General features: G+C 32.1%; 1 protein-coding gene across 1 annotated transcript in view; it reads left to right on the top strand.

Moving 5' to 3' along the window:
- Positions 1 to 22,715, top strand: part of PHF14 (PHD finger protein 14) — a 210,855-nt gene that overhangs the window by 117,686 nt on the left and 70,454 nt on the right. The gene's annotated exons all lie outside the window — the stretch shown is intronic.

The raw sequence follows: 22,715 nt of genomic DNA, 5'->3' as shown, positions 1-22,715 counted from the left end.
GTTCAGGAAGAAAATATATACACACATACAATACACATATATTCTGGAAAAAATAAAAACCATTAGTAAAACAAATGTTTTGCATATACAGATAGACTTTTATTTCAGAGATACTGTCATACTGGATTTAGAATGCACTTATTAATTTATCAGATTGTTTTTTAAGTACCAAAGCAATATGTGTTGTTTGTAATCAAATAATAAGTGTATAGAGGAATGTTATTTTCACCCTGCTTACTCAAAACCCTGTCCATTTGGGATAACAGACATAGTTTAGTGTATAATCATCCATACTTCTTCCTTCTATGTGCAAACAAAAAATTCAGGGCGCATTGGCTGGCCTCCTCCCTCTCTCCCTTTTATAGCTTTTGTAGGCTTTACTCTGAAATTTGTTTTGTTCTTTTTTTTAACTTGAGCACACATAATGGACTTTTTCAGTAAATATAGAATTAAGCCAGTCTTTTAAATAGCTACAAAATAATGTGGATGTACCATAATTAATTGTAGTATTTCCCTATAAGTGGAAATTCATGGGGTTTTTTTCTGTTTGATTTCTATCCCAAACTGAGTTTGCTAGACCAAAGTATATGCATGTTTTACATTTTAATGGATACTGTTATTTCATTTCCCAATAGACATGATTGTGTGAGGATGTTATTGCATAAGTTTTTGACAGTCTGGTGGGTAGAAATTGACATTTTGATTTTACTTTGTGACTGCCTGTGAGGTTGAGTGTTTATTCATATATTGACTAGCCATCTGGAATTTCTCATCCATGTGTTGTCTTTCCACATCCTGTGCCTCTTTATTTATTGAGATGTTTTCTCTTTTTTAAAAATGAGTTTATCACATATCTTTGTATAAGTTCAGATCTTTTCTTTCAGGTATTTTGTGTGTGTGTTTGTATGTGTACTTTGCTTGCTAATGGTACTTTTTGCAAAATTGAAATTTTAATTTTTATTTGTTATGATATTTATGTCTAAAAAAACTAATACAATGTGTTATTATGACATAACCAACTAATATCTCATACGTTATTTAGGCAGGCAGTGCATTATTTGTCTTTGCCCTTTAGATGATCTTTATGCAGTTTTGCTTGAAATATTTTTAAAGATCTGAGTTACTATGTCATTTAAAAATAATTTTTTATTTTACATTTTTGCATTAGCATAATATAAAACTGTTATTTTGCTTTACTAGTATATGTCAAATTCTTCTGTTGATTTAAAAACATAATTTGTTTTACAGAGACTGTATTTTCTTAATTTTTAAGTATTGAGAATGCAAATTTTCAAGCATGTTGAAGCTACTTGTCAATGTTGTAACCTTTTATATGGTGTTTCAGACCTTGAGGAAGTTGAATACATGTTTGGTGATTGGACCTTGAGGAAGTTGAATATATGTTTGGTGGTTGATTACAGAGGCAAAAATTACTGTTTTCATTGAAGAAGTCACTGGCAAACTCTGAATTGCTAAATTCAATGACCCTTTAATTTTCTATGTACTCTTCATATTTGGTCTCATTTCAGCATTTAACATTGGTGACCAACGTTCCTTCTTAAAACTTTTGGTTTTCATAGTTTCAGTGTTTTATTCTAGTTCTTATCAGTGGCAAAACTGTGGTTCAAATAGTTGTATTTGGGAACCAAATTATTTGGGTTCAAATCCTCAGCCAAAAGTTATTAGTTTTGACTTTGAGTTAGTTATATTCTCTCTGTGCCTTAGTTTCCTCATTTATAAACTGGGAATAGTAATCGCTCCTATCTCATAGAATTGCTGTGAGGATTAAATGAATAGAAATAGAAGTTATGTGCCTTCATTAACTCCCTCTTAGTCTGTTACAGTAACCAGCATCTTTACTAGTTTGAATGTCACCAGTCTCCATCTAGTTGTATAAAGAATTTGTTCATGTTGTACTTAAATTTGTCCAGAAGCTCCTCATTTCTTACAAGGTAAATCCAGAGTTTAAAACATGGCTTCTAAGGCCCTCCAAACCTGACCTCAGTCTTTTTATCTTCATTTCAGTTATTCACAGCTCCAGATAACCTAGTTCTCCTTCCTAAAACTTTCCTATTAGTTTCATGCCATCTTGCTTTAACTTTAACTTGCTCTTATCTAAAATGATCGCCTGTTTTTCTCTGGAATGAGGGCTTCTCAGCCATTTATATTTAGTCTATATTTCTTGTTCCACCCATGATTCTTAATGTATAAGTACCATATCTTAATTAAGTTAATTTTAATATTCCCAGTTCCAGGCTCCATGCTTATGACATAGTATGCCCTTTACGTAACTGTAGAGAATAGAGAATCTACAGATTTTAATTAAAGTCATTCGTATTTAATATTTTAGAGTAACAGTCATCAGATATTAGTGGTAACTTGGCTTAGTTACGTTATTTTTATGTACAAAATATCAAAGCCTTATTTATTGGGTTGGCCAAAAAGTGCCTTCGGTTTTTTAAGTAAAAATAAAAGACACATTTTTCATTTTCGCCAGGAACTTCATTGACCAGCATATTCACCCTTTTGTTCCACTACCTTCTGCCATTTTTCAGGCAACTTCATAATTCCATCTTCCCCAAACTTTTTATCTTTTTGAGCAAAGAACTGTTCCAGGTGCCTTTTACAGTCTTCCAGGGAATCGAAAATTTTCCATTAAGAGAATTTTGTACAGACCTAAATAAATGGAAATCTGAAGGTGCAATGTCTGGTGAATATGGTGGATGAATCAGAACTTCCCAGCCAAGCTGTAACAGTTTTTGCCTGGTCATCAAAGAAGCATGTGGTCTTGTGTTATCCTGCTGGAAGATTATGCATTTTCTGTTGACTAATTCTGGACGCTTTTCGTCAAGTGCTGCTTTCAGTTGGTCTGATTGGGAGTGGTACTTTTTGGAATTAATCCTTTGGTTTTCCAGAAGGAGCTCATAATAGAGGATTCCCTTCCACTCCCAGCATATATACACAACATCACCTTCTTTGGATGAAGACCGGCCTTTGTTGTGGTTGGTGGTGGTTCATTTTGCTTGCCCCACGATCTCTTCCATTCCACTTTATCGTACAGTATCCACTTTTCATTGCTCATCACAATTTGTTTTAAAAACGGAACGTTTTCATTACGTTTAAGTAGAGAATCGCATGTGGAAATACGGTCAAGAAGGTTTTTTTCGCTTAACTTATGTGCAGCCCAAACATCAAAGTGATGAACATAACCAAGCTGGTACAAATGATTTTCAGTGCTTGATTTGGATATTTTGAGTGTGTCTGCTATCTCCTGCATGGTATAACGTTGATTGTTCTCAATTAATGTCTCAATTTGAACACTGTCAACTTCAACTGATCTTCCTGACCATGGAGCATCGTCCAGCGAGAAATCTCCAGCACGAAACTTCACAAACTACTTTTGACACATTCAATCAGTCACAGCACCTTCTCCCTACAATGCACAAATCTTGTTTTGTGTTTTAGTTGCATTTTTACCTTTCTTGAAATAATAAAGCATAATATACTGAAAATGTTGTTTTTTTCCTTCCATCTTCAACGTTAAAATGGCTACACAAAAATTCACCAATTTTGATGTCTTTTTTTTAAATGCACGCTGATATGACAGCGGCCACATACACTAACAAAATTGTTTTGAATGAAGTTAAAAACAACTAAGTGCTACTAGAGCCATCTTATGGAAAAAAACAAATGAAACTTTTGGCCCACCCAATAGATTGGGATGGTAGTTTTTGTCATACTTTGTTTTATTATAATTTGTGTAGTAATTCAGTTCATTTTTTTCTTCATGGCTGTATTGTTTAAGATATATTTAAACTCTTAAATGAGTTTTATTAACCTTAACATTCCTCTTGTGTTTCTAAGGATAGTACCTACCTCATTGAAATCTGAATTATCTTTAATCTGAAAATATGTATGTTTACCATTAGTTTTTGCTAATTTTAACTGCTTGGGCAATGCAGAGTCAGTTAAGTTAGATCTGACTAGGTCATGATCTAATTTTAGTCAGAGTAGAGGAAATAAGACTGTACTTTGTTTTATAATTTTAACAGTCTGGATCTCCTTTCCATTTTAATCTGAAAGAAAATTATTAACAGGTTGAGAATTTCTAATTTGGCTTCTGGGGTAACTCTATAGCAATAAAAGACACTGTGGTTCTTTCTTTACCTTTTTTTGTTTGTTTGTTTTTGTTTTTTGATTTGTTTGCTTTGTTTTTGATGTGAAACTTGAACTTTCATTCCTGACAGCACCTATTTCCATTCTTCTCATGCTCCTTATTTCATCACCTTTTCTCTTCTTCATATTTAACAAATGACCTCGTCTCCTGCTTCACAATAGAAAACAGAAGCCATCAGACAGAAATGCCTAAACTTTCTGACATGGAACCTGTAACTTACATATAACCTTATTGATATCCATAGGCGTCTCTCTTCCACCACCCTTCCCTCTCCTCTTTTCATAACAGTATAGTAGAAGAGGTGTTCCCTGTCACTTTTATCCAATAAGTACTCTTTACTCCAACCTACCAAACTATGTGGATTTTCTGACATACTCTTTTTAAAAATTCCTCTGTACTTTCCTTCTGCCTCAAATTTTACCCCACATGTTCTCTCCCTGATAAAATCCTACTTACCTTTTAACACTTGCTTTAATTCTCTGTTAATCTTTTTTGTTTTGTTTTGTTAATCCTTTCCTTAACCTGCTCTCTCCTACTCATCAAGCAAGATAGTCTGTCTACCTGATATGCTTCATTGGCAGTTTATATAGGCCTCTATGCTAATAATACTTGCCACTCTATTGAATCTCTCCTATTCAGAGTCTTATACTTTTGTTCACTTGACCCCTCTATCAGACTGTGAATTTAATGAAGAGTTATACTTTATACCTCAAGTGCTGGGATAAAATTTGGCATACTAAAAACTTTCCATAATTCTTTGGATATAGTTTGTAGAAGATCACTTGGTTAGTGTGAATTAGGTTTAGAACCCAGACCTCTTGACTTCAGCATTCATTATCATACTGTTTCTATAGGTTCTGTGTTATTAAGTCCTTACAATAATCCTACTCTCTTTAGAGTATTATAGTGCACAATTGTGTCCTTACATGCCCTATTAACAGTGTTATTAGTTTTAATGAAATGTTTATACTTTTTAACACTTTTACTCTAGTATCTGGACTGTTCATCATTTTAATTGTCATTTTAGTTTTAGAGAATATAGCTCCTCTGGATTAACTGCACAAGTCTTTTCATTGTTTAAATACTGGAAATAACTAAACCTTCTGCAGTGTCATGTCACTGTATGTCATTGGGTTTCCACATTTCCCTTTTGTGACAGTAGCTACTTTTATTCTGTGACATTTAGTCTGGTCACTTGAGTGGAAATGGTACAAAAAACTTAATTCTTCATACATTGCTTGACCTTTAATCTTCACAGTCACATCTTTTTAAATTCTGCACCCATTATAGTAGTAGTAGTATATCCCATATATAAAATTGCTCACTTTATAAATTTCCTATTTCTTCTTGTTCTGATGTTGTTTGTCTGTCTTAAATCCCTGAAAATAATTTTTGGTAACCATGTGTGGTTTATTGATATCAGACAGACATGTTATCTGTGGGCAAACTTTTCAGTCTCATTAAGCCTCTTTTTATACTGGTAAATAAGAATAACTCTTCTTTTATATATAAATATATATACACACACACATATATATACATAAAATATACATAACATTGCTCTCTTTATACTTCACTTCTTAACGTGTAGTACTTGAAGATACGAATTAGATTTGGGGGAATTTCCTGGCAGTGCAGTGGTTAGGACTTGGTGCTTTCACTGCCGTGGCCAGAGTTCAATCCATGGTTGGGGAACTAAGATCCCTCAAGCCGTGCAGTGCGGCCAAAAAAAAAAAAAAAAAAAAAGGAATTAGATTGTTTTCATCTTGTTTTTTTATCTTTATCAACTACAATTTTGATTTACACTGACTTTATTAGTTAATAGAACTAGAGTTAGAAACTAGAACACAGTAAGTGAAATAATTACCAGAATCTTCTGAAAATTGCCAGAATTTTCAAAAGATTCATTTACTGTTAAATAGGATTTTTGTTTCATTTTAAAACCCTGCATATTTAAAAGAAAGAGAAAAGGTTCTTGTGATCTTTGTTCCCTTGCCAAAACAATACCTTTTCTCATTTACCCAAATTGGTTATTATGATAATTTAATTCTATGCTAGGCAAGGGTATGTTGTCATTTAACCAAAGTTTGTTTTATTACACCCTTCCTTTACTTCTTTGGTGAATGAAAGTAAAGAAAGAAATTTGGAAAAAAGAAGTGAATAACCCAGTTTCTACAGCCTTTCTTTCATAGATACTCTATCAGTTACATAATTCTTTATAGTTTTCCTCTGAACCTTATCTGAATACTCCATAGTTTCTTTAAAAGTTGAAATTCAGAACTCTGGAAACATTTTTTAATGAGGTACTTAATGTATGTCTAATTCCTAAAATACTTAGGCAAGTTTGAGAAAAATTACCTCATGACTATACTATTAAACAACTGTATGATTTGACTTTAGTATAATATTGTTCATGTATTCTGTGTGTGTATATGTCATTTTTTGGTACAATGATAATACATGAAGGGCCCTAAGTGTGATTTAGCCAGTTTTGATACATTGAACTACATAAAAGTAACTCTTTAAGTACTTTCTCTCCAAATAATAGCAAGTGGAGGAGGACTTCTGCTTTGAGTGAAATTGTTAGGCACTCCCTGTAAGCGCTCAGTAAATCAGATGGACACAGACAGCTGCACAAGGAAGATAGGCCTAGGAAAGACTAAATAAGTGGGGTTCAGTCACATCCAAGTGAAATTATATCAGTCAATGACTTTCTTTTTAAGTGACTGGAATCTTCCAGACCCATTTCTTTTGTCAGTTTACTCATTGGTGTCAATTATTAAAGACTTGAAAAATTGCCTGATTATATCAAGAACCTTGTTGTGACATGACCTGTAAATGTAGATCTTTTTAAAAGGAAAGTTGAGTTTCATGTAGTGAGAGCCTTGAGCACTCTGACCAAAAATTTATTTGATTGTGCTTTTGACGCTTTCATTTGTAAAGAAAGTACGGAATCTATTTTCCTTCTATTTTTTTAAAAATAAGATTCCTATGTTTATTCTCATCAAATTTATTTTCTAAATTATTTAATATTTATTAAGGATATTAAAATTCATTTATTTATTCATCCATCAAACTGTTATATGGGAGGTATATAAGAGACATAAGAATTTAGAGGATGATGGGAATATTCCTAAAAGGATGAGGGAGAAATCTTATGTAAACCAAGGAGACATTTGAGTTGCATCTTGAAGTATGTATGAGCAGGTTTCAGAAGATTGAGATGGGAGGTACCAAATCCTTCAAGAGAATGAATGAATATGAATAAAGAAATAGCATGGGATCCTTGGAGTATGGGGATTCACTGAAGGTAAAAGATAATAGGGAGAATAGTCCTTTAGGAGATTGATATTGTGGTGGCCTGTGTGACGAATGAATGGGCAGCTGGAGATAGACCAGTTTGGGGACCTAGATCTTAGACTGATGGAAAAATAAATGGAAAGGATTCAATAGATTCAGGAGACGTAAGTTCACACTAGAAGTTACAGCATATAATTAGCGAAAATGAGGAGGCAAGGAAGAAAGGGGAGTGTTAAACCAAACTATCCGACTTTAAGATAACTAATTTGAAAGAATGGTGATACCAATAACAGAAAGATTAGTGGCTATATTTATTTTTTGGAGAGAAATACAATAGGTAAATGAGATCATAGGGAATTGTGAGGTTTCTTTTTAGGAGTTGTTGAATTAGAAATTTTCAGAATGCATTTAAAGTTACGTGTTTATAAATACAGAGAGGAATCCAAACCCTGGAAATCTAGTAACTGTTACAGATCTGTTCTGTACAACTCAAGTATCCAATCCTAAGTTTCCTACCTTTACTTTAAGTAAATGACTGTGTCTCTGTGTCTCTGAAGGTCTGGTAAGGAATCATGTTCCATAAGAACAGAGGAACTGAAAGAATTGGGTAGATGTCCTTGGTTTAGTTGGACCACAGGCTGAGTCCAGAGAAATTGAATTATCTCATAGGAGGTCCTCAAGATGAGATTGTTTAATATTCTGTGGGTTTTTTTAAAGCTTTGTTTTGGTGACCAAAGTATCTATGTGTATAAATAATACTTGTCTCTGCTTAGTTGAATGTCAACTGGTCCACCTTAAGTAAAGTTGTGGAATATTTGTAATTTGTCTCCTACCTCCCTTTATTTTTTTTAGCTTTTGTTTCTATGCCTCTTTCTTTGCGATTTCTTCACACCAGCTGAATTTAGTCTACTTTAAGGCTCTTAATCTTTAGGGTACATTGAAATCACCTGAAAGGCTTATTAAACCACAGAATTTCTGCTTTGGACGCTCTGGGGTGGTGCCCAAGAATTTATATTTGTAATAAATTCTCAACTGTTGCTCATTCTGATGATTCGGGGACCATACTCTGAGAACCACTGCTTTGTTCCAGAAGCCCTTCCAGAAGCCCTTTAGCTGAAGCTTTAAGATAGTGGTTCTCAGCTTGGCTAGAGATGCAAGTTACCCATAGGAAGAATTACACACAACAACAATCATAAAACTATTCTTGGAGATTCTGAATCAGTAGGTTCTAAATCTGTGGAGTAGAGTTTGGCAGAGGCAGAGTTAAGGCTAGCTTAGTCCTCATCTGAAAGTCTCCCTTTCTTTCACATTCTCAAGTTCATTGTTTATCCCCATTGCATCTAACTCAGCAACTTTTTCAATATCATCACACTGAATAAGAATCAGTAAAGTGAACACTCCCAGATCTTGGCATATTTGTCTCTTCCTCTATTTCTGTCTTTCTGGCATTCTTTGCCTTAAATTTTCTGTACCCCTGATCTATCAAAGGCACCATGATGTGAAAATGAAGACTTTAAATTTAAAGGGAGATGTGTTGGGGGTAGGGGGTAGGGGAGTGTATGTGAATCTTTTTATAGCTGCTCAATTTTTCTGTAAATCTAAAACTTCTAAAAAATAAAGTCAATTAAAATTTAAAGGCAGGTAAGTGAAATTTTCATGTATATTTAAAAAATTTTGTTGTAAAAATATGCTTACAAAAAATCAAAAATATAAAAAAAGTTTGAATTGCTATGATCTTATAGCATCTTAGTATATTTACTTTTATTCATATAATTTAAATAATTTTGTTCAAAAATTTAAAAAAATATACCTGCTGTGCATTATTTGAAAACTAAAAATATCAGAGTAATTGGGGAACCATTTTCCATCATAACATTTCTTGATCTCCATTTCTTTTTTTCCCATTTTTTCAGCTTACTTAAGACCTTTCTCAGTGTCTACACTGTTCTCTATGATGTTATTCTGTACACCTTAGCTGCTTCAATGTTTCCTCTTGCCTTCTTTCTATGTTTCTCACTTCTGATTAGGCCTCCTCGGATCCCACTCTGTTTGCCTTGGCTGTCCACATTTTTTATTGCTAGAGTATAACTGCTTTCTGTAGCTCTAATGTGTCTTGATTCCTCCAACCTTCTGGGTTTTTCTCATGCCTGATTAAATGGCCTAAACCCGAACTCCAGTCATTGAAGAAATTCTACCAGAATCCTCCCTAACTTTCAGAGCAGGCCATGCATTCTCCTGCTTCTTCATTTTCCATTGAGCCTAGCTGTTCTTTATTCTCCAAATACAATTATTCCAAGGCTGTCTTGAATATTTACTGAACCATTCAGGGTAAAAGAGTCTAAAATTTAAAATTAAATGCTTTATACCACTGTTCTTAGGAGTTATTGGCCATCCCTAACACTAAGAGTGTTCCCTTTATGCCCTAGACCTGGCTTTATAAAAAGCAGTGATCAATGATTTTAGTTAATGTCTTTAGAACTAAATTGATGCTGTACATCATGAAGAGATTAGATTCTAAAGAGGAAATTAGAAAATAAACTGGGTCTTGTGAAGAAAACAACTTAAAAGTTACATTGTAAGAATGCTTTTCTATTAGTAAAAATTGGAAAAGAGATGTTTAATATTCAAAATATTTATATTTGGATAATGAAAGTAGACAAGCTGCCACTGAATCTTTCTTATTAAGGTGGTATTCTGATAAAATTTGGATTGAAAAGAAAATGTTTATTCAGTATATTTTTTTCCTTTATAATTAAGTTGATTTGATGATTTGTTAGACATGTGGAATAGCTAACCTGCCTCACACATTTAATATTCAATGTATGACATTCTTTGATTTTCATATCTATATTAAAACATTAAACCTTTAAGTAACTTAGTGTGATTTATAAATATTTTTATGTTACCTTATCAGTGTTTGAATTTTTTAATTTTTTTTTTTAAATAAGTGCATTATAGACAAGTAAATTGTATTTAAAGAAAACAGAAGCCTGAACATGGTAACCATTAATTACATAGTGAAGTGTGGTATTTCTGGAGTATGCAGTTTTAGAGTAGTAAACATCATAATTTCTAGCATATATAGCAATGAAATATTTCTCATTTCACTCATTTATTTTTCAGTAAAATTTATTTTTTGTAATTTCAAACTCATTTTCTATTGCAATGTGGTAATATTGTTAACTTGTTAACTTACACAAAAGGGATTATCTATTGTTAAGAAAGACTGGGACTCCACCCATAGTTCTGCTATTGGCTAGATGAATGACCTTGAATTAAGTTACCATTATAGTCATTTTCTCATCTATAAAATGAAGTCATCAACCTCAATTTTTTCCCAGATTTTGTAACTTTTGTAACTCAAAGCAATTTCAAAACAAGTATTAACACTATACAGTTCTGAAAAAGATCTCACTATTCTTTGACACTTGAATCATCTGCTCAGTATCACTACTAAGCCATAGGGGAAAAGCTACTGCCAGGGATAGAAGTGTATAGGATAGAAGTGTATAAGTAACCCATTCCCTCTTGAGGCAGCTCTGACCACTGGCAATTTCTTTCTCCAAGTGAGCTAACATATCTCTTCTTAATAATTTCAATCCTTGGAATCATATAAAACAAGCATAATCCAGCTTCTAGTATTAGAAACCAACTATATTGTTTTCTGGGTTTTTTTTCTTTTTTTTTTTTTTGAAACATCCTGTTTCATCTGTTCCTCCTATAACAAGGTTTTGATTTGTGTTGGTTTTTTATAGTTTCAGACATATAAAATAGACATATTAATGGAATTAGAATTTGTAGATAAGATTGGATATAAATTTTGGAGCTGATGATGGATTTTGATATCTAGGTAATAATGTATAAGAATCTCATATTTTTAACATTTTAATTGAACCCCATAGACATGTTAAAAGTCTGTATGAACTGGAAATTAAAATAATGCTAGTGTTAGATGCTTACTATATCCCAGGCTCTATTCTCTGCTTTCTAAGTGTATTATCTCATTCAGTTTTTAACAACAGTCCTCTGAGGTATGGCCATCTCCATTTTGGAGATTAGGTAACTGAGGTACAGAGGCACTAAGCATCATGAAATAGAAATTATTCCAATTATATATTGAAATTGAAATATTGAAATATTGAAACATTGAAATCAAAATATATATTGAAATATTGAAATTGTGTTATATAAATTGTTATATATTAGAATACAGTTTTTTCCTTCCAGTAAATACTACTAGTGTTGGATAAATTTACTGTTGTTCATATTAGTTGCTGAGATTTATAGAGTGCTTATTAAGGGCCAATGTGCTAATGCTTTCTGTAGTTGATCTCATGTAATCCTCAAGGAAACTCCATTACACAGATATTGATTTTATCCCTATCTTATGAGTGAGGAAATTGAGAAGTATTACTTGTTCAAGATCATACAACTAGGAAGTGGTAGAATTAGAGTTTTGAGTCTAGGCAGTCTTGACTGTGTTGCTGATGCTCTAATCATTAGGCATACTGCTCACCAAACTATGCTCCTTTAGCATATTTGACTTCATTGGGGCAAAAGTAGGTGCTTCTTCTTGGTAGGCATCCAACTATACAGGATAACAGACCATTGGTGCTTGCATCAGGGAAGCCCTTTAAAAATAGTTAATTCCCTTTTTTCTACATTAATTTGTAAGTAAGCTTATTAGAAGCATATGGAATAAATACAAAGCCAAGACTTGAACTCTGATATAAAAGACCACATAATAGTCTTTTGTCCTAAGAAGGTAGCAGCCAAGACAAGTCATGCTTACTCTGAATATTAAGTGAAATTTTAGGATGGAAGAATACTAGTTATAGCTTTTTAGTTTTTTTTCAAAGTTAAATTTAGATTTAATTAGAATTTAAAGCAGATTTCTGTGACATCTAATGTATCTATTGGGTTGGCCAAAAAGTTCATTCAGTTAGTGAATCGTTCGATAAAAATTCTTGGTGAAAATGAAAAATGCCTTTTATATTTACTTAAAACCGAACGAATTTTTTGGCCAACCCAATATATATTTAAATTCCTATCAGTGTTAACTACAAATAAATCTTTGGGTTGTCTGCTACTCTCTATCGTTTGTGCATGTAATTAAAACTTAAATGTACTTCTGTGGTAAATGATGTGGTTGCTTCCTCTTTCATTTTGCTTATCTAGTAGTGCTTAACCTGCAGGCAAAGCACTTCTCAGAATATCAGATTTAGAATGTGCTTAAATTTCATCACTTGGAGCCTGAAGCACTGAGAAAAGTTAGCACATGTGACTATTTAACAAGGGAATTCAGCTCTTCCTATCTATTTCCTTGTTACTCAACGAGGGAATTCTGTTCTTTCTGTTTACTTCTCATATGTTGATAAGTACATTTCTCTGAAAACTATGTTTCATGTTATATTCTTTTTTTCTTGTACAATTTTATTTTTCCTTTCTTTGGAGGTTATTCAGTTTGGCATGGTAGCTCATCGATGGCATAGTAGTGCTTTATTTATCTGTGATTGTGCCACTTTTCACTTTCTTTTTCTCAGTAGAACTTAGAAGCATTAAACACATCTCTCTAATACTTAAATATTGAAATGAACTTTTTCTATGATGTGTGACTAGTTGGTAATTTAACCTCATCTACACAGATGTAAATATCTGAAGGAAATGATAAAATTTTGTTTTCCACAATCAAAAAGAAAGTTACTGCTCATCACTAGGCATCTAAAATTTCTCCTCTGAAAATGCGTCGGTAGGGAAATAAATACAAGAAACACTAAAGAAAGATTTGAAAAATAAATGCAAGTGAATGACTTGAAAATTTGGCCAAAATTAGTGTTTTATAATCAATGACCAGGTCTTTACAGTGAGGTGTATTCTCTGTCACTTTTGTTGCACAAATCTACTAAAATAGCTAGCTAGGGATATACTTTTCATAATTGTAACCAAACGTTTCCAATATAGTCTTTAAAAAAAGGAAGGCAGTATAGGCCCAGGGAATAAGAATCATCTGAACATTTCCTCCCTGAGACTCTGTACTTGAGTAGAACCACTCCTGTAATGTACTGATTAGGTGTGCTTGTTTTCAGTATATTGCATGCTTTCTCAAGCATTTTAAATTGCCATATTTGATGAAAAAATAGCAAACTGCTATTATTTAAAACATCTATTAATCAAATTACATGTTTGCTTATATAAATACAAACCCCTCATCATTTTTATATTTTTTGTTTTACTAAGATAGATTTATTGTGACAACTAAAAGTAATAATAATAGAAGAGGCAACTCAGTGTTTCAAATGATGAAATAGTTCCATTTCAACTAGTAAGAACCTTTACAAGATCATGGCATTTAGGTTTAGGGCACCTGTCTCTTTGGACCAGATCATATGTTATTTGAACCTACTATGGTATTGTTAGTGTGTTTCATAAGACATAGTGCAGAGCTGCTGTGATCTTTAAATGTTAATGTTCTTTTCTTATCACTTTACTGTGTAGATACCCTTCATGAGACCCAACTCTGCCACAGCTCATCCTCGGAGGCAATCCTGGAAACCTCTTTTATAAGTGTGATTTTAAAAATGTGGATAACACTCTCAATAGAGTATATAAAGTAAAGGAGAACAGCTATCTTGTCTTTCCCATAAGCTTATCACTGCAAAAAGTTGCCTTTGCTTGTCAGGTTTGGATAGAATGTAATTGATTGGTTTGTTACTTGGACTGACAAGGCAGTTAATTTGCCTGTGTGGATTTTTTTCTCCTTTTTTTCTTCTTCAACTTTTTTTTTTTTGCACTAATCAGAAACATTTGATATGTGCATTGTTGAAAAATACTAGATAATGTCTTGTCAAAATTGTCCTATTAAGTAATGTCTTCCCCTCTTGCTTCTTTGGCAAATGATATACAGTATTTGGACTTACTTAAGAGTTACAGAAGCCTGTGGGACTTATGCAATGTGCTACTCGTTGTTGAACAAATCTAGTAACAAACAAGAAAGACAATGCATTCCATTAGTCTGCTATTCTGTTTCATCCAACTTAATACATATATTCATATATGAAATGCTGCATTGGGAAACAACTGTAGACTATATTAAATGTTACTTCTATTTATAATATTCAGCAAAAGTGAAAGACTTGTGAAAGCGTATGCCATTCTAGTTTTGACTCATTAGTTCTAGTGTGAAAGCACTAATATTAGTAGCATGCAGTTTTTACAACTTCAGATTTTAAGCTTGTAAATAAGAATATATCTGTGTTGATCTCTAGATATTTTTTAGTAATAACCAAATATATTCACTCTTTATTGATTTAATACGAACTTTCTCTGTTCAGTATAATTTTATTTTTCTCAACCTTAAGTATGAGGTTACAAAATAAGGAGAGAGGTACAAAGCTTTTGACTATACAACCTGCCAACTGAAAGATCTTCATCAACATTTGTATCTTTCCAAAGGTTTACAGAATTAAAATTTGGTCTTCAAGCTTTAATGAACCAGTTTTAAATCAACGACAGAAATATGTTGAATATTTCATCACTTCATCTTGAACTGATTTAGAAGAGACTCTTTGCTGAAATTGAAATACATATATACATGTAAATTGTCAACATGTCTCTTGGAATTTCCTGATTTATAAATGTGGTTTGGGACATCTTTTCAGGTATAGTGGCATTGAAAATAGTTCAAACATTAGGAATAGAGTAGGAAATGTTCTAGATAATTAAAAGCAAGTGTAAATATAAAGTTGCTGTATGCTAGTAATCTTTAGTTATACTAAGGAACCATATTATTGGATATTTAATAAAAGCAGTATGTATATAAAATATGTATAAACTGAGATTATTAACTTATTGAAAGACCTTATAACATTGGAGGAAAAATATTAATAACCTGTAGCAAAACCAGTAGGCTTTTTTTTTTTTAGAAAAAGAACTCATTATTTATCACTGCATAAGCTTAAGAAAAAGTTGGTAGTTATTACTATTGCTGAACTCCAGCTGATTTTAAGAAAAATGTCAGATTGCCATTTCCTTAAAAAAGAATATGCTAGTGCATTTGGACCTGACTCTCCTTTGATATATGGTAAGATATTACTAGTGGTCATTTTATTTTAGATTTTTTTTGAAAAATCATTAAACCTTGTGGTTTTGGTGACACTATTAATCTAAGTCCTTTCCACCTGGTTCTATTTAGAATACCATATTATCATCATTCTCCATCTTACTCTTCAGTTGTGGATATATGGTTCCATATTTGGTGCTAGCCCTAAGAATCTTTGTCACACATCACGAATATAAACCACATAATATTCATAAGATCATTGGTCCTGCAGATGTGTATTTGGAGTAGAACTTTTGAAGAGAGTAGAATGAAACACTTTCTCCTAATAATCTCGTAGACACTCTCATATTTCCATGGTACAAAATTAACCCTTTTCTGTAATTGGTCCAATTGTTATTCAAAGGAGATACTAATGTGTATATCAAGAGAATATACACTAAATAGTTCATATTTTACATACATGTATAAGAGAAAACAGTCCGACAGGTAAATGATGGTTATTTGTCACATGATAGGGAAAGAAAAAAAAACACTGAAATATCAAGAAGTAAACTAAATAACTCTGAACTACAAGAGGAACGACATGGCAGTATATAGCAGTGGTTCTCAAACTTTATAGTACATCAGAATCAAGGATTTGTTTAAAAGCAGATCGCTCACCTACTCCCCTCCTTATTTTCCTCCTCATTTGACTCCCTTTACTTCTCCCTGCAGTTTCTGATTAAGTGGGTCTGGGATAAGTCCTGAAAATCTGCATCTCTAAAAGTTCCCAAGTGATGCTGAAGCTGGCCAGGGACATCCTTTGAGAACCATTTGTATATAATATTTTTAAAAGAATCATGGTGTTGTGGATGACACTGATTGATTGAATGTGGCTTTAATCTTGTTAAAAGGGCCCTTAAATTTTCAAAAATATTTGTTTCTAGGTAAAAGAGATTATAGTAGTTTATAGCACATAGAGTATAACTTCTTTATTATACATAAATTTAGTAAAACAGGTGTTTATTTTATACCTATTTTGGAGACAGCACTATTTTAGGCACAGAAATTAATCAAGGAACATAGCCTTTGTCCATAATTCACTAATTCCTTTGTTAGGAAAAGATTTGAAATTAGGATTATGTTTAACATGAAAACAAAAATTTAGCCTTAACCTTTATCCATTTTGTTTGTAAATGAAATTTATTTATCATTTATATATCATTGTTATTCGTATGTTTCTTGAGTGTTTATCTGATTTTACAATTATAATGTTAAAAATAGATCACTGACCAATAAATAATAAGAATATTCATACTCATTATCCTATTTCCCTGTTTTTACATCCTATTACTTAATAGATCACTCTTTTTAAACACTTAATGTTTTTTATTTGACAAAACTTACCACTGTTTTACTTGATTCTCAGTATGGGAATATTTTATTATTTTATTAATATTTCACCAAAATCTATTCAAGGAATTCAGAAGGACTCTGTAGCAGAATGGAATACTAACATTACTAATTTTTCTTTAAATTTTCTGAAATCATTTTGACAATTAAAACTTGTTTAAGAGACTCAGCTTTAGAGTTGCATGGCATATGAAGGCAGAAATTTTTTCCTACCCAGTCAACACTTTATCAATTTACATAATACTAAGGATTGCAATTAAAAATATTTCTGAGATAGACATGCTTTGCAAATACTTTTTTTTTTTTTAATAAACATATAGACCTCTTTCTCCCAGTACACAGTCTTAAGACTTTCTGCAGGCCTGCTGTAAGATTCACTGCTGTTCAGGTACATAAGATATAATGAAACTGGATGTTCATGCTGGGCTTTGTGAATAAAATGAGACTGACCCCCAGCCATTATCTCATTTTTCTGATTTACATTGTAAAATCAAGATCTACACTATTGATTAGAGAATAATTAGTTAATTATGAGCAGGGAAATACAAAGTTATGTGGGGCTTGAGCACAGCAGGTTGTACTGCTGAAAAATTTCCAAGGGCATGAGCAGATGGAGATCAGTTTATTAAAGAACAAAGCAGATGTGTTTCAGGTATGAAAATGTCTAATCATTCTCTCATGCTGTGAAGAGGTACTTGACCTTATTGTGTATTTTTGTATGAATTCTTTTATTTCATGTTTTAGTTTTGCCTTTCACTTTTTTTTTTTTTTTTTTTTTTTTTTTTTGTGGTATGCGGGCCTCTCACTGTTGTGGCCTCTCCCGTTGCGGAGCACAGGCTCCGGATGCGCAGGCTCAGCAGCCATGGCTCACGGGCCCAGCCGCTCCGCGGCATATGGGATCCTCCCAGACTGGGGCACGAACCCGTATCCCCTGCATCGGCAGGCGGACTCTCAACCACTGCGCCACCAGGGAGGCCCTGCCTTTCACTTTTAATCTTGTAACTTGACTACTGCAGATGTAGCTAACTGTATTGATCCCATTATTTAAGTGATCATTAAACATGAATTTGGATTTCAATAATTATCCAAATATTTTTTCCAGTTAATACACTTTAAAGAATATTTTTGTCTTTCCTACCACTCATTCATTCATTATTGCATGTGATGAAAGTCTTTAGTGACATTAATGAAAATATGTTCAAGACCTCCACATTAGCCTTTATTTGTGAAATATCATATAAAAGACATTTTCTAATTTTTTAGAAAATGCTCATATAGGTGATTTGCACTAAAAGTGTTGTAAAAAGGAATAAAGTTTGCCTTTATTGATATTAAATGTTATTCTAATATTGGTAGAATGCAGAATTTTGTGCAAGCTTGTATTATTTTAAAAGTGATTTAACTCATGGGCCACAAACCTGCATTTTCTCCATCTGTTAAAAGGAATAATTGAAATAATTGGCTACTGTTCAATGAAAGAGTCTGTCACTACTGGTTAATACATTTGTGTGGGTGTTTCAGTTGCTAGTAAGATTTTATGTAAGTAATATTAAGACCAATTCTTTTGGTCATTCTTCTATGGAATTTTTGCGTAGAAATGATGAAAAAGTAAGAAAATCCAACCCATCAATTCTCTTGATATTTATTTGTGAGTTTTTTTTTAATCGAATGGATGTAACAGTATGTATTTTCAAGGTTGGTTCTTTATTTTACTCTATATAGACTTGGAAGGGACCTAAATCAAATGTTCATTGACATAAAAAATAGCTATGATTATGGATCAACCTGGTCATAAAACATGTACATTACTTTTCAAGTCTCATGTTAGTGGATTTCTCTTCTTCCTGAAATTTAGCTGATCATCTGGCTATAAATTATATATATAGGAGGTGTACTTTTTTTGGTTAGTTTTGAAAAGTAGTTATTTAGTGTACTCTTCTAGTGAAATTATTAATTGGAAATTAAGGGAATTTAAGAAACCCTTTGGAACACTGGCCTGTCTCTTAGGTGTAGACAGAAATAAATAAGTTGTTTCTTTTTACTTGTGTGCATATTCTCAGTAATCAGATAAACACGTGACTGATTGCTCCCATGGATCATAGGACATATGAACATAAATCATTTTCTTCCTATTCTATGTCTAGGGTGCTATACTTAACCATATCGAAGTAAGTATTTTAAATACATATAGAACTATGTTTATTTGGTCACTGCATTTTGTTAAATGAATGTGTAAAAGACCATATACATATAGCTGCTTTATTATTGACATCTGTATCCATTATGAATCTGATGCCTAGGAAGTTGTATTTAGTAAGAATCTAATTAAACAATGAGGTTTCCTTTTCTTATAAATGGGATTTATCTTATCTCACTTACAATTGTAATTTTAGAATGTCCCATAATATGTTAATGTGTACAGTTTTATAGATGTTTAGAGGATACTCTTTAAGCATCCAGTTTGCATTTTATTAAAAAGCATAGTGTATCTTTATAGGTTAGTTTTATATTATCTTTTAATATTTTAAGACATTGTCTTCCTATTTAATATATGTGCTATTGGTATAATAGTCTGTTTTTGTTACGTAGACATTTGTGTTATTTAATAAAGTATATTGTGTTATATCACTGCTTTTGTGGGTCAATGACTGCTTTTGCACAAGATTTATTATTTTGATACATTAAATATGTACTATATTATGTGTTGTAATTATGTGTTTCCAAGTATATGTAAGAAGTAGATGGTAGAGGTCATAAATAATAATTTGATCAATAACTACTTCAACTCTATTTCAGCTTTTAGGTAGCAGAATGATTGCAGATCCTTATGAGCTTCTGATTTTTGAGTTTTAAAATGATCTATATTTGTAACTTAGCCATAATATGTTGGCTGACAAAATTTGCTAAAGTTTACAAAATGGTGTGTGTGTGCATGAAATAAATAATTCACTGTTTTTACCATCTAAATTGTTCTTTGATCTCTAGGGTTCTTAATGGCATCCCTTACATTTGTCTATGGTGAATTAATTCTTGCAAATTCTGCTGGATTTCCCTTGTATCACTCAGGATATTTTTGTTACCAGCATATGAAGCTATAGATTTATTCAATTAAATATTTTAGTGTAGAAATAACTATATTTTTTCCACATGGAAATAATTTTAGTCATTTTTAGAAAAGGCTAATATTTATATGTTTGTTTATTAACAGTTATTGATTTCAAGATTGGGTTATTTCTTTTTGTTTTTGTTTTTTCCTCTCCTGGATTTTGGCAGTTCCTAAGTGTATTAACTACTCCTTTTTGCTACTTAGTCTGGGAATTACAGTTTTTATTTACCACTGAGTGAGCTATAACTTGAGAGAACTCCCATATCACCCCAGATTCTAACAAGCAGATTCTTCCTTTTCTCTGGAACCCATCACTAATACATGAGTTCCATGTGTAGACTAAGTCATTCTAAAAAGTGTCACTAATGAAGGAATCAGTAAGGATTAAGTCACTTCCAAATGGCGTATACTTCAACATTACCTTCTGACAAATCTAGCATATAAAGTCTTTCTTTTCCCTTTTGCATTTATTATTGAGCTGAAAGATAACTTGAGTTTACAATTAATTGAAATCAGCTACAAATTTGAACTATATCAATGTAGCAAACTTGTTCTTAATTTATTAGCTTGAAATATATATATGTACATATACATAATACACACACACACACACACACACACACACCAGCAAGAACCACCTTAGTACATGAAGGTAAAAGGTAATGAATTATGATCTACCTTTATATTCATCATAGTGTTTGACTCTAGTTGTACACTAGAAACCATAATTTGCAAGTTATTATGGCACAGACTTGTAAATATGCAGTAATTAGGGTGTAATTTGATATGAACTAGGAAAGCATTAATACTATAACTCTTCACTCACCAAAAGCCCAGATTATTGGCAATCTAAACTTGCTTAAAAACCCTAAGTTAAAAAGACTATAGTTAACCCAAATTGAGTCCATGTACTTAGTAGTCCTCATTTTCATGTTTTTATAAACTGTCAATTTGCATAGTCTTAAGTCCAGTGATCTGGTTTCTGCATCCACAGTGAATTATTGTCAGAGAAATGCTGCTTAGACAGATGACACTGACAATATCAGAAAGTAGTGACTGATATTTTTTAAGCAAGTGAGGAGGACCTATAAAAGTTGAATACAAGAATTCAAACAGAACAGCAGACTGATGATACTTATGTCCAAACACAAAAGGCTGTCACACTGTTAGACATGTAGCAGCACCTATTACTCATACTTGTGACCCTGGAATGATAAAGATAGAGTAAATTATATTTAATGGATTTTCTTGATGAAGCAAAGAATGTGATTCTCTTTAAATTTCCCATTAAAGATGACTGAAATACTATTTTCCATGCTTGAAGGAATACGCCCTCAGCTAACTAGAAATCTCAACCTTCTCATAACTCATAAATGCTTATATGCTGAAGGGTCCTCTATGTGTTTAATGTAATTGGAATTTTAACTATTGAAGGGTAAATAAGTTGAATTGAGAAGAACAAAATTTTGTGGGCTTGCCATTTAGTTTTATGTAATGTTTGATGTTAGCTATATATTATCTATTATTTTTTCTTAATACTAGAACAACAGGTATTTAAACATTTTAAGTGCTTTTAAATATATTTTTGGATGGTTTATTTATAATATTGGCACAGTACTGTTTGTTATTACTATTTGATTTGATTTTTTTGTATAGCTAGAATTATTATAGTAAACATTTTTATTCAAGTCCATCTCTTGAGTCTAAGTGAAGGTTTTTGGAAAAGTACATAAGTTTATTTGGTTTATGAGAAGGAAGTTGTAGAGGAAGGAGTGCCTAAACTTAAGACATATAATTGTGTTTTAAACTTCTTTATACCTGAATAACTTAGCTAAGTTGCTAAACTTTCTGAAACTTTTGATTTCTGAAATGGGTCTTTGGGAGATTGGGTTTTATAGAATGACATGAAATTTTTACTATAAATGTAGATTCATAGTTCCCTTTATTGTGAAAATAAATTGCTTTTCTTTGCATGTTGTTTATCACAATAATTCCTTCTCCTTTTTTCTAATAAAAGTTATTTAAGAGTAATTTTGTACTTTAAGTAATATATGTCCTATAAAATACCCTCCTTGCTTTCTTAGTTATGGATTCCTCAACTTTTTAGGTTTAAATCAGTAAGAGTAACTATATATAAAGAGAATGTGACAGACTGGTTTGGAGAAAGTATTTTTTTTTAACTTACAAAAACAGAGCACAAAGAATAAGAGGAATATAACCCTTTCTATAAAATGTATACATCTTTGTTATTTGTTGTTAAATTTTGGTCTTGTTATTCCAACTGATGCAAAATTCTTTTTAAAAAACATTGAAATAATACAGATCTTTCTTCATTGTCAGCAGGATGAGATTGTCTGAAACGAAGAATAGGTATGATAGTTTTCTTAGATTTTGTACATCATAGGTGGCAAAGACACTATCAAAACATTTGTTAATAAGCTTTATAATGTACTAGGAGGTACTTTGAAAAACCAATTGCACTGAAAGTGACAGGTAAATTTTTGAGAAAATTTATATTTTAGAAAATAAACTTATTAGAATGGTTTTTATTTGCTGTAGATTATGTTAGCATGCTATACACATTAGAAATTTTATTTACAATCTACCTTAACTTAGAGAAAGAGAGTGATGAGGCATATCAATTGTACAGAATTAAGCTTAGTGTAGCCTAGTAGAATTCA

This window comes from Hyperoodon ampullatus, assembly GCF_949752795.1.
Source record: "Hyperoodon ampullatus genome assembly, chromosome: 9".
In the NCBI taxonomy this organism is placed as follows: Eukaryota; Metazoa; Chordata; class Mammalia; order Artiodactyla; family Ziphiidae; genus Hyperoodon; species Hyperoodon ampullatus.
Note: the sequence above shows the minus strand (reverse complement) of the source record. Positions and strands in the feature narration are given on the sequence as shown.